Genomic DNA, 8,639 nt, shown 5'->3' on the forward strand with positions numbered 1-8,639 from the left:
TTACTATATAAAAGCATTGTGACAAAAATGGGGAATATAATATAAAATACTGAATTCACCTAATTCTCTCACTCTAATATTCCCTTCTAGACTTCGTCCATACAGATTTGTTTTTGGCATATTACCATTTCCTATTTTTGTTATTCAAAATACCATGCCAGAAGCATTTTTCTTATTGCTTTATTCTTAATTCTAGTGGTTATATGGTTTTACAAGATATTGATAAGCTAAAATTTCTTTTTCCCATTTCAATTGTTGGGCATTTAGATTATGTTTGGAGGATATCAGAGGATATGCATGTGCATACAATGTTCCTTTCAATTTAAAATAATACCAGACAGCAAGCAACATGAGGACAAATCTAGTGTATAACATTAGTCCAGCCATCGATTTCCAGCCAGACCCTAAACCAGTGTATTACAGGTACTCGGTACTTATCTTTTAAATCTCTGAGTGAATAAAACCTTGCCTTTGAACCCTCTTAGCCAAAATTGCTTTTCAAAATTACCGCCTTAACATTTATTAAAACTAGAATTATGTGAATATATTGGTTTTATCCCATCTTTATTAAAAAAACTGGGGGGGCGCCTGGGTGGCTCAGTCTGTTAAGCGGCAGACTTCGGCTCAGGTCATGATCTCGCCGTCCATGAGTTCCAGCCCCGCGTCGGGCTGTGTGCTGACAGCTCAGAGCCTGGAGCCTGTTTCAGATTCTGTGTCTCCCTCTCTCTGACCCTCCCCCGTTCATGCTCTGTCTCTCTCTGTCTCAAAAATAAATAAACGTTAAAAAAAAAAAATTTAAAAAACTGGTATTTCATTGATTTAAAAATACTTCAATCTTTTAAGGTTTTTCTATATAATATGTATTAATTTACATTTCTGTATGGAGTTGGACATATTTTCTTGTTTGTTATTTAATAATATTTGCTTTTTGTAATTGTTGGTTCAGATTTGGAAAATGAGATTCAGGGAAACCGGATGATAAGCAAGAAATATTCACTAGAATAGAAACTAAGCAAGTATCAAATCTGTCTGATCAAAACTCTCTAATACATTAAAATATACCCTGTGCCATAACACCCCCCAAATGCAGTTAACTTTTGAAGCTGCAATTCTGATTTATTTAGCTTACACGGCATTATCCAGGCACACCTCATTTACTGCACTTTGCTTTTATTGAACTTCACAGATACTGCTTTTTTTTTTTTTTTTTTTTTTTTTTACAAATTAAAGGCTTGTGGCCACCCTGTACCAAGGAAGTGTATTGAAGCGATTTTTCTGAGGGTTTTTTTTCTCACTTTTTGTCTTTGTGTCACATTTTGACAATTCTCATAGTATTTCAAAGTCATTCGTTATTATTAACTTCGTTATGGTGATCTGTGATCAATGATCTCTGATGTTACTATTGTCGTGGGGCACCATGAGCAGTGCCCCATACAGAGCAGCAAACTTAAAAAAAATAATTTTTTTTAATGTTTATCTTTGAAAGAGAGAGAGAGAGAGAGAACGCACCTGAGCAGGGGAGAGGCAGAGAGAGAGGGAGACACAGAATCCGAAGCAGGCTCCAGGCTCTGAGCTGGCAGCACACAGCCCAACGCGGGGCTCGAACTCACCAACCATGAGATCGTGACCTGAGCCGAAGTCAGCCGCTTAACCGACTGAGCCCCCCAGGCGCCCCTAGAACAGCAAACTTAATCGAAAAACACTGTGTGTGTCCGACTGCTCCACCAACTGGGTGTTCCCCAATCTCTCTCCTCAGGCCACCCTACTCCCTGAGACACAACAATATTGAAATGGAGCCAATTAAAACCCTACAATGGCCTTAAAGTGTTCAAGTGAAAGAAAGTCATACACCTCTCACTCTAAATTGGAAGCTAGACATGATGGCGTTTAGTGAGGAAGGCACATCAAAAGCTAAGATAGGCTGACAGCTAGACTTGTTGCACCAAACAGTTAGCCAGGTTGTGAACACAAAGGAAACGTTTTTGAAAGGAATCGAAGTGCTACTCCAGGGAACACACGAGTAAAAAGAAAGCCCAAGAGCCTGACTACTGATAGGGAGAAAATCTGAGTGGTCTGGATAGAAGATCAAACCAGCTATGACATTCCCTTCAGCTAAAGGCTAATCCAGAGCAAAGCCCTAACTCTCTTCAATTCTACAAAGGCTGAAAGAGAACAGGGAACTGTGGCAGAAAAGTTTGCAGCTAGCAGAGCTTGGTTCGTGCAGTTTAAGGGAAGAAGCCATCTCCGTAACAGAAAAGTGCAAGGTTGAAGCAGCAAGTGCTGGTGTAGAAACCACCGCGAATTCTCCAGAAGAGGTAGCTAAGATCATTCACGAAGGTGGCTACGCTAAGCAATAGATTTTCAGTGTCAGCGAAACAGACTTCTACTGGAAGAAGATGCCATCTGAGACTTGTATAGCTAGAGAGAAGTCAATGCCTATCTTCAAAGCTTCAAAAGACAGGCTGCCCGTCTTACTAGGGGCTCATCCAGCTGGTGATTTTCAGTCGAAGCCAATGTTCACTTACCATCTGTAAAATCCGAGGGCCCTTAAGAATTATGCTAAATCTACTCTGCCCATGCTTTATAAATGGAACCACATTTATAAATGTGACAGACGACAGCACATCTGTTTACAGCATGATCCACTGAGTATTTGGGGCCACGGTTGAGACCCACTGCTCAGAAAAAGAAAACCAGGAAAAAAAAAGTTCCTTTTAAAGTATTACTACTCCTTGACAATGCACCTGGCCAACCAGGAGCTCTGATGGAGCTGTGCAATGAGATTAATGTTGTATTCATGCCTGCTAACACAACAGCCATTCTGCAGCCCGTGGATCAAGGAGTCATTTCAACTTTCAAATTTTTTTTATTTAAGAAATACATTTCATAAGGTGATCACTGCCACAGATAGTGATTCCTCTGATGGATGTGGGCAAAGTAATTTGAAAACCTTCTCGAAAGGATTCACCATTCTACATTCCATTAAGAACATTGGCGATTCACGGGAAGAGGTCAAAGTAGCAACATTAAGAGGAGTTTGGAAGAAGTTGATTCCAGCCCTCAGGGATGACTCTGACAGGTTCAGGGATGACTCTGACAGGAAGTAAGTGCAGGTGTGGTGGAAACAGCAGGAGAACTAGAATTAAAAGTGGAGCCTGAAGATGGGACTGAATTGCTGCAATCTCATGGTCAATCTTGAATGGCTGACGAGTCGCTTCTTAGGGAAGAGCCAAGAAGGTGGTGTCCTGAGAGGGAATCTACTCCTGGTGAAGATGCCACGAAGATTGTTGAAACGACGACAAAGGATTTAGAATACTACATACACTTGGCTGATAAAGCAGCAGCAGGGTTGGAGAGGATTGACTCCGATTTTGAAAGAAGTTCTACCGTAGGTAAAATGCTATCAAACAACATCACGTGCTGTAGACAATTTGCGTATGAAAGCAAGAGTCAAACAGTGTTGGAACTTTTGTCTTATTTTAGGAAATTGCCACAGCCACCTCAACCTCCAGCAATCACCGCCCTGCTCAGCGAGCAGCCATCAACATCCAGGCAGGACCCTCCACCAATAAAAAGATTGCAACTCACTGAAAGCTCAGATTATGGCAACCATTTTTTTTTTTTTAGCAATAAAGTATTTTTTACTTAACTATGCACATTTTAAACATATTATTGCACACTTAATAGATTATGGTATAGCAGAAACATGACTTTTATATGCACTGGGAAACCAAAAAATTTCTTTCGCTCACTTTATTGAGGTGGTCTGAAACCAAACTCACAATATATCTGATATCTGCCTGAATATTGATGAGAGATTCTCTAGGTAGAATATTTGTGCCTTGGCATCTGTAGAAATTATGAATATGTATTCCCAACCCCAGATTTTTGTAGATTTAATTTAGTCGAACCTCCATTGATTTTGCTGATATTAGTCATAACTCGCAATCACTTGCTATTTGGCTTTAATGTTATTTTTTGAATTTTTACAATGTTTTCAGTGTACTTAAAATGTTTTGGGGTTTGAGAGGACTTTACTTACAAGTTCAAGTCCCTTCAACTACTTGTATATGTTGAGTCCATTGTATTTGCACACCCCCCTAACTGTTATTATATGGGAAATCACAGAATAATTTTTGAATGTTAAATGTAGCTTCCCAGAAAATAAAACTTTGGCATTTGGGAACAAAGGTAACCATCTTAGTTTATCTTTAAGAGAGGTTTTAAGGAGTTCAGGAGTTCTTCTGTGAGGAGATTAAAAGAAGTCTAGGTTTGCAAATAAACAAATAAACAAAGAGACAAAGAAACAAATAAATAAAACTCCACTAACCCGATCAGTTCATTTTTTAAAATCATTGTTGAGATATTAGGGGGAGGGGCATACTTTCATTAACAAATCAGTCATTTTCTTTCTAATACTTAGTTTCTGGCACTTTTTGACAAACTTTCATTTATATGAGGCATCCGGAGATCAGGTGTGCTGGAGTCAGGTGGATATGGGCAGGTTTTAGCAGAAGGGAACATGGCAAGAGCCACTTGGAAGGAGCGGGCTTGAGGCACCTTCCTCAGGGACAGCCGGTGGCCCTCGATCCACGTGTGACACACTCTTCCGCGACAGCGAAAAGGAGCTAAGCTTTCAGTCACCAAAACTCTCAGCCCCACTTACCAGCAAAAGTGCTGTAAATGAGTAGTGAAGTAATGACGAAATAATATCTGTAACATTAACACTTGAGAGAATGATCATGGTTTTTGAGGGGCTCTCATTTGTGCAAAGAGACACGTGAGTACACATCTGCCTATATGCACTTATATGCAGGTACGCATGTGTCTATGTATACTTGTTTTTATGTGGCAACAGGGATACTTCCTGTATTTTTTTTTCCCCTGAAAAGTATTGCTTCTCCTAGATCTTTGTAACAACACCACACTTGTCAAGTAGGAAGGTGCAGAAAAGAAGCCTTTTCCCAGCAGGGCAGCTACCACAACATGAAGCAAACCACTGTTTTCTAAAGCTTTGACCACTCTTCAAGGTTGGCCCCTTTTAGAGTTGGAATAATCCTCATATTCGCTCAGTTTGCACACATTCGGTGCAAGATGATATCTTCATGTGGAAGGGTAATAAGTTACACCGCAGTTTCTCTACAAGGCATGCTCCTTCTCACTTTATTTCGTGGACTAGCTCTTAGAGGAATCCATCTGTGAGATTGGGTTCTCCGAGAGACGGGACTTTAGAGGGATTCCCAACCGTTAAAATGGAACGACCGCCCTCTGGTGTTCCTTCAGAGTATTGCCAGTTGGAAGATTTAAAACTTCAGTATTACTGAAGAGGAGGAAAGTAATGGTTTATGCAGTTTTTTCCTTTGAATCCATTTTAATAACAATTGGAGTTCTTCTAGGGACGGACTTGGTGAGGTATTCTTGTGAACCCGCTGGAGGAACCTCTTATCTCACTCCCTCTGCTTCCGGCTTAACATAGGATCAGCTTCCTTTTGATCTTTGGGAATTCTTCTCCCAAGTTTCTGGGAATCTTTGAAGTTGTCTCAAGTGTACTTGCAAATTATTCTCTTATAGATGAACTAACTTCTCTCAGCAGAAATCGGCTTGGAGGGATGAGGCATTCATTTCTATGGGGATCAATAATTGGAAAAGGAAACTGAAGAGCTCTGGAACATTGGGCACTGTTCAGAAAATGTTGGTGGGGGGGGGGGGCGCCTGGGGGGCTCAGTCAGTTAAGCGTCTGACTTCGGCTCAAGTCATGATCTCACGGTTGGTGAGTTCGAGCCCCGCGTCGGGCTGTGTGCTGACAGCTCAGAGCCTGGAGCCAGTTTCAGATTCTGTGTCTCCCTCTCTCTCTGCCCTCCCCTGCTCATGTTCTCTCTGCCTCTCAAAAATGAATAAACGTTTAAAAAGAATTTTAAAAGAAAACGTTGGTTGGAATGAATGATTTAGCCGGAGAAACAGGGCAAGGAAGAACCCTGAGGACACCGGACACTTGCGGCAGGAATGAGAATGTGCAAAATGTAGAGCCAGATGCACTGGAAAAGGTGTGTTATAATTCAGTCTGGTGGCCTAGAGGAAGGAGATGGTGACACCCCCATACCATAGCATGGCCCCTGTCCTTCCTCAAGTGGTAAAAGACCAACAGTTTCCCCGGCCTGGGCTTGGCAATAAGACACAGCTGGAGTAGGTGATCCTAGAGGTAAATTACCAGACGCAGTGTTCTGGGGGTTCAGCTAGCAATGAAGGAAACAGTCCAGGAACGGACTGGGTCATAAAATCCAAATAGAGATTAACAAAGGGGGTTGAGATCTGAACCAAAGTGCATCAGGGACTGAAAGAGAAGCTGCCTGAGAAATGCAGATATGGAAGGAATTTGTGAAGCCACCGTTCCACACCCTCCATGTTTCATGTTTGTTTCTGTCTTGTCTTCTTAGAATCCTCACCACCATCTCAGGATCTGACGAGCTTGCGGACCAAAATCATATCCCTAATTCAGGTTGGCCCAGAGCCTGAAGAGTCCCAGAGCTTTGAGCTGGATGATGCAGTGAAGTTCTTTGGAAATTAGTCTGCTTTTTTTTCTACCTATATATCCTCTCCCTCTTTGTATGTTAGAAGTCAGTAAGCGGTACCTGTACAATTTCAGACTCCCGAAACTGTTATTTTAATTACTTTTAATCTCATTCTCATTGTCTGAAACCACGCCTTTGCATATCTCTACTGCAGCACTTAGCTGCTGGAGTTGTGCTTGTTGTTTCCACATCTACATATCCCATTTGTATTAGAGCCCCTTAAAATCAGAGACTGTGTCTTATTCATTTTTGTATTCTTAGCATCCAGTGCAGGATGTATTTGTTAACAAAAGAAAAGTGATTTAAAAGTACTTTGCTGTGGGAGCGAACTACTGAATGATCAAGGTACATTCTAGAAACTGGAGGGTAGATAAACTGAGACCAGGTCAGTCATTTATGTTGGGGTAACGATGTGGCTTTTAAGTTTCTGTTTTATATCGGGCTGTCAGAAGCTTGAACAAGTGATAATAAGAAATAAAAAACAAAGAAGCATAATAGAATGTTCCTTATTTGCTTAGTATATAAAATGGCATTCAAAAGAGGCTCCTGGGCATCTTCTAAAATTTCAATCATACTATGAGTGCATTTGCTCTATAAATCTCAAGTGTGACACATTTTGCGAGGGGAATCAAGGTTTGGTGGTCAGCACTGAGAGCAATGGCTGATTTCTCATGGTTGGTTACCAAGGTTAATAATGAAGTGAATAAAATGGAAAATCATAGATTGCACTTTATGTCTTTCCAGAAGACCCATCTTCTCATTTTTGTTAAAACAATACTAATCGTCCTGAAATTTGTAGACTTGAGGACATCTTTCTGAGTGAGCACAAGTAATCGTAATCTAGTCAAATTCAATTAAAAACCATTAAAAACTCTTGTATTCTTTTTGGTTTTTTACCTCCAGCAAAATTGTGTAAGCAGTTTGAATTGCTTCACTGAGAGATGGCCTCTGATCTTGGTAAACCCGTTGATCCTGCTGACTCTGTGGCTACAGTTATTTAAGAATCAATGTTCATTTGTCAAACAGGCAATGTTTTACTCCCAAATATTATAAACCATTTGCTCATTGGCAATTTGTTATCATTGTAAGTTGGTTTCCTTTTTCAAAAAAATCGTAATCCTGGGTTTCTGAGACCAATATTTTACCCGAGGAATAAAAGAGATTCTCATTCAGCTCTTCAGAGCAATGGTTTCTGTCATCCATGATCTTTTTTGGGGGAGCACTGCGGAACCGCCAAGATCGCTCCTTTTATTGCTACTTTGCAATGCTTGACTCTGTGCCTAGAAATTGACCATGTGCAAGGCATGAAGTATACATTCTTGGTAAGTTGGCTACTTGACCATGGGACCTGTAACCTCATATGGCAAGAGTCACTAACAGATAAAAAAGGCATCCTGAAAACTGAGATAACACTTTTACAAAATAGAAAATTGAATGTTTTTCTCCATTAAATGTTTTTCTGAAAAAATTAATTGTTCTCTTTTTAAGTTACCCAATTCAACAATTGCCAGGGTTTGTATATAATGACTGCCTTAAATTTAAAAATATATATATCAATGAAAAATTGCAAGCATTCACTAAAGTGGAGTGAGTAGTATAAGGGAGCCTCTATATAACCTCGACAATTATCAATACTTTGTTGCTTTTGCTTGACTATTCCTTTTTCTTTCCTTTGTTGAAATACTTTTATTTTTTTAATGTTTATGTTTATTTTTGAGACAGAGAGAGACAGAGCATGAGCAGGGAAGGGGCAGAGAGAGAGAGGGAGACACAGAATCCGAAGCAGGCTCCAGGCTCTGAGCTGTCAGCACAGAGCTGGATGTGGGGCTCGAACCCATGAACCACGAGATCACGACCTGAGCTGAAGTCGGACACTCAACCGACCCAGCCACCCAGGCACCCCTGTTGAAATATTTTTAAAGCAAATCCTACATCATGTTGTTTCACCTGTAGATGTGTGTATATCTCAAAAAGAACATTTTTTTAAAAAAAATACCAAATGCCATTATCACATCTAACAAAATTTAAAATGTTCCTTGGTATTAAATGATATTCAATTCAAAATGTATT

The 8,639-nt window shown here is 40.3% G+C and overlaps 1 pseudogene; it reads left to right on the top strand.

The window, feature by feature from the left end:
* The first annotated feature begins 1,813 nt into the window (after positions 1 to 1,813).
* Positions 1,814 to 6,565, top strand: LOC128777767 (tigger transposable element-derived protein 1-like; annotated as a pseudogene).
* The last annotated feature ends 2,074 nt before the right edge of the window (positions 6,566 to 8,639 follow it).

Source organism: Panthera pardus, unplaced genomic scaffold, assembly GCF_024362965.1.
Source record: "Panthera pardus isolate Hobbes unplaced genomic scaffold, ASM2436296v1 HiC_scaffold_17, whole genome shotgun sequence".
NCBI classification, from domain to species: Eukaryota; Metazoa; Chordata; class Mammalia; order Carnivora; family Felidae; genus Panthera; species Panthera pardus.